Raw genomic sequence first — 9,335 nt, forward strand, 5'->3', positions numbered from 1 at the left:
GGTGGTGCCCAAAAAAATGTTAGTGTGGTGCAACTTGCCCTTATGAAACAAAGCAGAATTATTCATCGTGTTCATTGTTTATAGATTAATCAGACATTTCCAGGTTAGTGCAATCACACACGGTGACTAGTGACGGCTTCCATGTTGTAAGACAGCAAAAAAAAAAAAAAAGTTTAAAGAAGAAATAGATGTCATGTTCAAGTTGAGAGGACAAAGTCCTTCACAGAGCCGAGACCTTTCACATTCCTGGTTGTCAGACATAGCGATGTGAACACTTGAAGACAGCTACTTCTCAGCCTATCAGCCTTCTCCCCCATCTTTCCTCTCCTTCATGGTTATCCTATCGCTTGGTATGCCTGTTATTCCCAGTTTGCTCTTCAGGTTGAGGAAGTGGCCTTAAATGGGCCGCACACAACCTCTGGCCTCCTCAGACACGCAAACCTGAATATGTTACAGGAGTCATAGGGGGTGGTCATAGTGGTCAGCACTGTCGCCTCACCCCAAGAAGGTTCTGGGTTCAAGTCCCGGCTCCATCACTGGATCTTTCTGTGTGAGTCTCCATGTTCTCCCTGTTCCTGTGTGGGTTCTCTCTGGTACTCCAGCTTCCTCCCACAGTCCAAAGACATCAAGAGAGGACGAGGCTGATTGATACTCTAAATTGACTGTAGGTGTGACTGTGAGTGTGAATGGTTGTCTGTCTCTATGTGTTGGTCCTGTGATGGACTGGTGACCTGTCCAGGGTGAACCCCGCCTCTCACCTGAAGGCTGCTGGGATAGACCCCCCCCCCCCCCCCCCCCATGACAGGGAGGTTGCAAATGGATGGATGGAGTCGATCGTGCGTGTGTGTTCCATCAGTGAAATGACATACTATTTGATACGCTCTATATCGCAGAATTATTTCAATTGTTTCACAATACAGTGTGTATATGTGTGTGTGTGTGTGTCATTCACTCTAACAATGATAGCAGCGAATGGCCCTTTAAAAAAAATTGAGTGTGCTGCCATCTTGTGGATCGTGTATTTAATTATTGAAGTTTGGTTTTTTTTGTTACAGCAAAAACAAAACAGGTCAGAAATGACAAAGCAAGTAACGAAAGAAAAAAGACAGAGATGTAAATACATAACTGAAGTTGGTCATCCGAGCCACAGCTCTCGTCTCACCTGCTCCAGGACATCAAAACAGCCAAAAGGAAAAATAGCAGACGAACAAGAAAAAGCCCAAATCGTTTACTCGTACACAATGCATGAAACTTAGGACACTAATTCTAGAATCATTTATCAGAAATAGAGAATGCAGGTTTTAAAAATGCCGTCCAACACGCTTACACGGAGTTACAATTCATCAGAAGGCACTAAAACTGTAGTTTAAAGTGCTGCAGATGAAACACTGAGACACTGACACGGTTAAAAGAGCTTATTAAAGTGCAGATTTTAAGAATTTATTTGGATTCTTTTTGTCTTCCAGGGTCACGAGGATTATAAAACTCTGTTTTTGTGGACTTTGAATTTGTTTTCTATTCATTTTGTTTTCTTCCTGAGCCTGAGATTAGCGGAGCAGGTCGTCTGTCCTGCATTAGTTGTGTCCACGTTTACCCAAATGTGAATGGGGCAGCACTATCAGAGGACGTCCACTAGAGGGCACCACCTGACAAACTTTCAAGAGGCGGTAGCATGTTAAACCCCCCCACAACACACACACACACACACACACACACAAATGTCATTGTATCTAAACCAGTAGGGGACGTGAGTGATGCTGGAGAACAGATCAGAGAACATCAGAACCGCTTCATCTGATGTTCTGATGAATATTCAGCAATAAACTCCCCTGAACATCAGAAATCTTCACTTGCGACGCCGTGATCCCGCCGCCATCATGCTGGTGATTCGTCTGTCGTTAAGTTCACATCTTGCAAGGTTTTTGCATCATACGTGAGACTCTGTTCCCCGATGTCATCAGTGCCAGCAGACAGACCTACACTGTCCTTCCTGCACGTTCTCATCAGCAGAGAGAAAGACAGAGCGGGGGGGGGGGGGGGTTGGGTGCTGATGCTCTCTGCTCCTGTAGGTTTGGGTTGTTGTTATCCTGGAAAAACCAGTGATGCCTCAGAAACCACAACAGAGATGTACACTGGCCCACATCTGATATCAGTGCTGTTGTGCGACTGCGTTCAGAGTTTATGCGACTGCCATCCGTGCCCCTCGCTTCAGAGCGCCTCAAAAATACACCGATCGAATCAGGAACATTGGAACAATGTAAGCCTATTTTACCAGTTACTCATAGGGTCAAGAGGCAGTTGTAGTGGCAATGCAGGTTTCATCCAGCGTTTAAACACACAACATGCTTTTCTTGTCATTCACAGATTGTCAACAGAAACAATTACAATTAAAAAAAAAAAAGGAATTTATTGACGAGCTCGTGCATCACAAGTGGGTCAGCACCGGCGTTTTCACCCGGTCTTGGTCAGTGCTCTGGTCTCCAAATAAAAATCGGAATTAGCCAAAGCAAATGAGACAGGACCATCGTCAGCATCCGTTACAGTATTAACTCGGCATCTGTGTCGTCTCAGTCGGTGCATCCTCACACTCTGACACCCCCAACATGGAGGACAGCTGTGTGACCCACTTCTGCTTGGCAAATAAACAATTCATTAAGATCCCAGGCAGGTCTGGGGGCAGAGGAAGGATGATGGCATCTTTCTTGTTGGTGCAAAGTCATGAAAAACAAAAATGTACGAGCCACACCTCGATGCAGAGCTGTGTCTGTGTCCGTCCCCACGGATGTGTTCAGATCTAGAGAATCAAAACCGGTTTCACGTCGGCGTCTGTTGGAGAGTCTATTTTTCTATCCTTCTGAGGTTAAACTCCCACCCAGAATGAGAGGTTGAGCTGTGGTCTGACTACATGAGGCAGAAGAGGGATGAGGTGAAGGCCACCAAACCCCAGAGAGCGTTGATGGTTCGCTGGGGTCATGTGATCAGTCGGCCAGTTTCAGCTACTGGTTGGATGAACTGGTGCTGGATGTGACTGTGGGAGAGATGGGAGGAGCAGCTGGGAAGCCTTCGACTGTTTAATTGGGGAATCCCAAGCACTGGTCTGGGGGAGGGGGGGAGTTGTGGGAAGCAATTGACTGCTTTGTGTGTGTGTGTGTGTGTGTGCGTGCGTGCGTGCGTGCGTGCGTGTGTGTTAGGGGTAAATGTTTGTTTTCTGGCTTGAATGATTTAATAATTGTGATCTTTGCAGGTCTGTTGGTGTAAATATATGTGTCCTGGAATGTGTGTGTGTGTAATTTTGGGTGTGCGCGTGTGTGCAGCTGTGGCACGCAAAAGAAGGCCAGGGCCCCCGGGACAAATGTGGCTGCTTACCCGCTTGGTTGCCATGGTGATGGGGAGATGGGAAAGGCTCTGTCGGAATTGCCATTAAAATGGAGAGCCGCACACTACTGCATGCCTACACACAGACACACACACACACGCACACATGCATTCACTTGAAGACAAAGCAATTACACGTGCGCGCGCACACACGGTTTGGGGGTTCCTTTGCATTAAGAGAATTTTTGTGGTGATTCTTAAAAGTGAACTGTGATTGGCTGGTGAAATTGTCCAATGTTACAAAGGATGGCTCATATTATCCCCTGTGTGTGTGTGTGTGTGTGTGTGTGTGTGTGTGTGTGTGTCACTGAAACCCCTTTGGAGGATAAAAAAAATTACATGCCCATTAGGTAAAACACTGCCTTCTGGGTCAGTGGTTAAGTTTAGGCAAGTGCTGGTGTAGGGTTAGTCTCAAGGAAATTAATGCAAATCTATGCAAATACCCCAAAAGTGGCTGAAGGACGTGTGTGTGTGTGTGCGTGTCTGCACTTGAGGACACACTGAGCAGATTGTGGAACTCTTCTGTTCTTCAGTAAGTCAAACCTTTAATTTGAGTGCTGATCCAAAACAAACCTCAAGTGTGGACCAAAAGAGTTGAATTCTAATGAAACTGACGCACTTCAACTGTTTATAGTCAATGTTTGCTGTAAAGCACACTGGCGTTTGTTTGCTCCAACGTATTTCTTCGTTAAATGTTTATAGAAGAATTCTGGGATAATGAAGTGAAATCCGATCATCTGAAGGTTTGCCAGTTTTACAGCTGGTTTGGACAAGCTGTAAAACTGGTGGTGTCTTCGCCCCTGGGACGTCGTCTGTTAAAGGTCAGGATGCATCCAAGCATCCCACCGGATGCGGTGACGGCCTGGTCTCTTGGGATATTCATTAAGGCACACATCCGAGACAGACACCCAAATCCGAGTATCAGGCAGAATGTGATTACAGGCAAACAGCAGGGCGCAGGACATCTCATCTCCAGCTACTGATCCTGCACATTTTGGAGGCTGAAATGAATGTTCCCGCTGGCAGGAGTTAACAAGCTTCCTCATTAAGTTAATGTTAGCTTCATGAGCTGCTTGAAAACACCGGTGGACTTTTAAAAAATATTTCCAGATGACCTGTTTTAAATCCTGTAAAAGAGGCTTAAATATGCATCTGACGGCCACATACGTATGGGACATCCAAGGAAAAGACCACATGTCTCTATGGAAGATAAAAAGAACGACAGCGATGGGATTGAGCTAACGTGAGCGACGTGTAACCCTGCTGGTTCACAGACGTAGTATCACTGTGCTCACACCAAACGCATTCATTCATTCGCACAGTTTCCATACGAAGTCCATGCAAACGCGCGAATGAGGCGAATTTTCAGTTGGACAGCGCAAATGACTTTTGCAAGGCGACTTTGCGACGCAAAATTTCGTCATTCGCGCAAGTTGAAAATATTTAACTTTGGCGAAAATTCACGTTAGGACAGCCAATCAGCGTTGAGGTTGTCCCGACGTCACTGCTGACTGTGTCACAAGATGGAGGACAAGTTGATTGAGGCTGTGTGTGGGAACCCGTTGCTATGTGACACTACGTGTCAAAATTACAAGAAACGGTTGAATAAGTTGGTGTCCATTCGTGAAATTCTGTCATTGATCCTAGCTAGCAGGTCGTTAAACTGGCCAGTCGTCATCTGAAAATACGGCTGGAAGCAGCAGTGATCCAGACGCAGCCCCTGGATGAGCAACTCGGGCAAGTGAGCGAACTCGCATATTCGCGCGAATGACACAAATGGACACTAAAATGATCCGCCAGTCAAATTTGCGCAAATAACACGACGCAAAATTCTCATTCAAGTTTGGTGTGAACACACAGTGAGGCTGTGCTCTTACACATGAATATACAGTGTATGTATTGTGTGTCCACACACTCACGCCCGTCATGAAGAAAGGTTAAACTAAACCTTCTCAGCTCATGCTTATTGTATCAGATAGTAATTGTAAGAGGGTGGATGTGTGGAGTCATGATGGGAAGATTTATCTGACAATATTCGCTTGTTCTCTCTGTCTATCTTTGCTTATGTTCTTCAGACGGCTTATCAGAGTTTCACAAACTAGATTCACGTTGTTGCCCGAGGCCTCAGCTGCACAGATACGGTTTCGTAATACTGCTGCTTTGTTGCCTGAATAATTTCTTTTTATTTCGGTCTCTGGATCTCCCTGCCTTCATGTCTATTTTTTTTTCATCAGCTCCTCTGTCTTCTTCAACTCTCCCTCCTTCATTTAGACCTCTCTTTGTGTGTGTGTGTGTGTGTGTGTGTGTGCGTGTGTGTGCGCGTGCGTTTTAGTGTCCCTGTCTCAATTTTACTTACAATAGAATACGATTTTTTTTTTCACCAAACATTTTTCATATCCATCTCTGTCTGTTGAGTATCTCATTGTGTTTGTGAGAATTCTATCTCTAAATCTGTACTATGGTAATATTACTGTATATATTCAGAAATGTTGAGTCTGTATCTCGATACTGTCACTTGCTTCCGTCTCCACCGGCCCAAATGCTTGCCAACCCTCACTAACATCTAGTTTTTGTCTGGTTTCATCTTCATTGATGTGAGCACAAAACCTGGGTAAATGTGGTTCCTTGCATCCCACTTCCTGTGCTTCCAAACTCTGCCCCACATACGTCAAGTGGTCAGGGCTCCGCGTCGCTTCTGCTGGAAACTTGTGCTTTGTTTTTTGTAACCTCAGCAACAAATGCAACCCTTCTGCGATCAGGCAGCACTTCAACATCAGTCAGTAGGCGTTAAATTTGGAAACACAGACCGAAGCCAACCACAGTAACAACATCAGTGCTATCCCATTTTTCAGTGTGTTCGTGATGTCTTATCCGACTTGCTGCAAAAACAAAACACAAAGGCATAAATAAACCGCACACATCTTTATTTTTCCACAGTAGAACTCCTGTTTTCCCCTCAGTGTGTGTGGAAGATGTCCTCTAGGCCTTTAAAAATGACAAAAATCTCTATAAAAACAGTTGCTATGCAGCAGGCAGAGCAAATGAAACCTGTGATGTTACTTAAAAAAAAAGCCTGTTACGCTCCTCTGACATAACGCATGATGAGCCTTCCAGGCGTTAGCATGCTGTTAATGGGCTTCATCAATCACAATTTTTTTTTGGTAAAAGTTCCTAATCAGGGATCCTCTGATACTTTTATAACAAATAAATATACATATCATATCAGTGGCAAAGTAGCTTGAACACCCTATTAAAGTCTAGCGTTCAAAGCAGAGTGCTTCCTGGAGTTTTTAGTTCGCGTTTTCTTCTTCGTCTCGTTCGTTCTGTTACAATTCCACTCTGTCTTTTTCCATCAGGCAGAATCATTGCACCGTTTTCTGTAAAGTGAGTTTCATCCTCCTCTGGAAAAAGAAAAAGAGTGGAGGACGCCGTCCTTTGGGGGAAACGGTGGCAAATAAAAAGGGCTTGGAGGAGGAGGCTGTAATTATAATCTAGAGCAGCATCCCTCTGTTGTGCAGCTCATCTTCAAAGGATTACACACTACAACACTTTGTGATTTTAGAAGAAGCCTGGCTGAGCATTATTTGGGCTGAGGGTTTATTTTTAATGGGTTTTTAAGGCTGTACAGTATAACGTTCAGTTGAGTCAGACAAATACAATGTTGTCAAAACTCATGGATACAATTAGCCCGCTGCTGACTACAAGTCATCCATTGTTCACGAACAAGACAGTTAGCGAAGGGGTAGGACTATGAGTGTGATGTCACAGTTTTCTCGGGGCGGATTCCCACAAGGATGATGGAAGTTACCACCGTGGGTTCCCTGCACCAAATTCTTACAACAAAATTTGCATCAGATCCAAAACTGGTTTAGACTTGACATGAAATCAATGGAGACGCTTCGCAGTAGAGAAGCGTAAATACTCGGCTTCAGAGGTCCTGCTGGGTCAATTTACAATTACACTGCAGAAATGCTCCTAGGCAGCGGGGCTTCTGCTGCTGTATTGAGCTTTTTTGGGTACTTTCACCAACGGCGACTGGAATGAGGCGAATTGTTTCGGGAGCTAATAACAACGATTGGTTTCAGAGGAGGAGATGGTGTAGAAAGTGATCCTGTGGAAATGAGGTAATGCCGTGAAGCAGACCAGCTGCGGTCTGCGCTGATGGGAAGTGTAGTTACATTTACCGGGGGTTGCGTCTCTCTGCATTCATGGGTATGTAGTGACTCACACTCTGTAGGTCACAGCTTCGATTTGACGCAGGAGTTCACACTTGGTATTCCAGGTTTCGTTCCCTTTTATGCGCTTTACCATTTTTGCGGCATGAACGCTAACGCCTGCAGCGACGTGGACGTGATGCTGTTCATTACTATTGAAATACTCTGTGGTTTCATTTAGCCACTTGTTAGCCACTTCTTCTTTAAATAAATTTAAAAGCACTATATACTTTTGTATTTAATGGTGTAGAGTTAAGGCAGCATGGTGGTGCAGTGGTCAGCACTGTCGCCTCACAGCAAGAAGATTCCGGGTTCGAGTCCAGGCTTGGGCAACAGGATCCTCCTGTGTGAGTCTGCATGTTCTCCCTGTTCCTGTGTGGGTTCTCTCTGGTTCTCCAGCTTCCTCCCACAGTCCAAAAGACATGCAATTGGGGACGAGGCTGATTGATACTCTAAATTGACCGTAGGTGTGAATGGTTGTCTGTCTCTATGTGTTGGTCCTGTGATGGACTGGTGACCTGTCCAGGGTGAACCCCGCCGCTCTCCCGTAGCCCAACCCTTAATAGGAACTAGCATTATTCAAAATAATGTAAGACATCTGCTAATAACGATGACGTCATGATATTATCACGCATCCCTAATCTTAAGCTTTTGTAAACCTTCATTCAGGAATTTAACAAAAAATGCTGTGCCTCTTGATGACATCAGAGTAAAAGGGCTATCAGACAGTGGTTCAACACGTCTGAAAGCCTCCAGGCTGCTCCTGTCAGCCTTCGTTCACACGCGGTGACTTAAGGGAGTCGTATGATAGTTTTTAGTTGGAGGAATTGTCAGCAGGACATGTCCAGGTCAGGATGTTCATAACAGTCAAATTAGTCTCTCCACTGTTTCCTTTAGTGTGGTTTCTGCTGTTGCCATGGTAACACACAGACCCACGGTGTCAAGTGATAACTCCTCACAGCCTGAAAGCAACTTGACTCATCATTTTTATTTTGCTACAGACGCAGTGAGTGTCAGACTTGAAGGAGTCAAATGCAAATCCTTGTTAGACACGTCACGTCTTCAAGACTCGTCAAAATCAAACTTGAATTCTTAAGTGAATTTCACTTGAGATCATGAGTGAGGACATGAATTAAGCAGTATTACAGGAGAGAGTATGACACCTCTGTCGTGAGAGTGATGTGGTAAGAAGACGCTCGGTTATTTAATAAAAGACATTCTACGTACATATATATATGTTTTTTAAATACATTTTAAAAAGTACTTGTCAGTGTTTTCTTCTCTTATCCTATACATGTGGCCTAGCTAATCTCTGGAAAACTCTCACCTCAGCAGATGTACGTGGAACTTTAAAACGGGTTTTCAGATATTTTGTTTTTGCAGTGTTTGGGGATTAATGTCACCATGGTTACCAAAATATCCACCAAAAGTAAAAGCGCACCTTTCCTGACAGAGACTTGTGTTTTGATGCGTTACTGTCAAGGTTCTCTCAAAGCTGCAAGTGGAATTATGCGCCAAAATAATTAGGCAGAGCAAATGCAATACCTGACGACAAGCTAATTTGAGCTAACGTTCCCAAAACATAATAAATACCGCATATAAACACGAGCTCTATCATGTTGCAATTAAGATATCTAATGAATTTTTAAAAAAAAATTCATGTTAAGATTTCAATTGTCCTTGAAAATCACATTTTCAAGCGAGCGTGTTACAAGGGGAAAAAATTGAAGTAACAAATGACATAGA

The sequence above is a fragment of the Aulostomus chinensis genome, chromosome 19 (genome assembly GCF_037954235.1).
Source record: "Aulostomus chinensis isolate RoL2024-O1b breed Wild chromosome 19, RoL_Achi_v1.0, whole genome shotgun sequence".
Taxonomy (NCBI): Eukaryota; Metazoa; Chordata; class Actinopteri; order Syngnathiformes; family Aulostomidae; genus Aulostomus; species Aulostomus chinensis.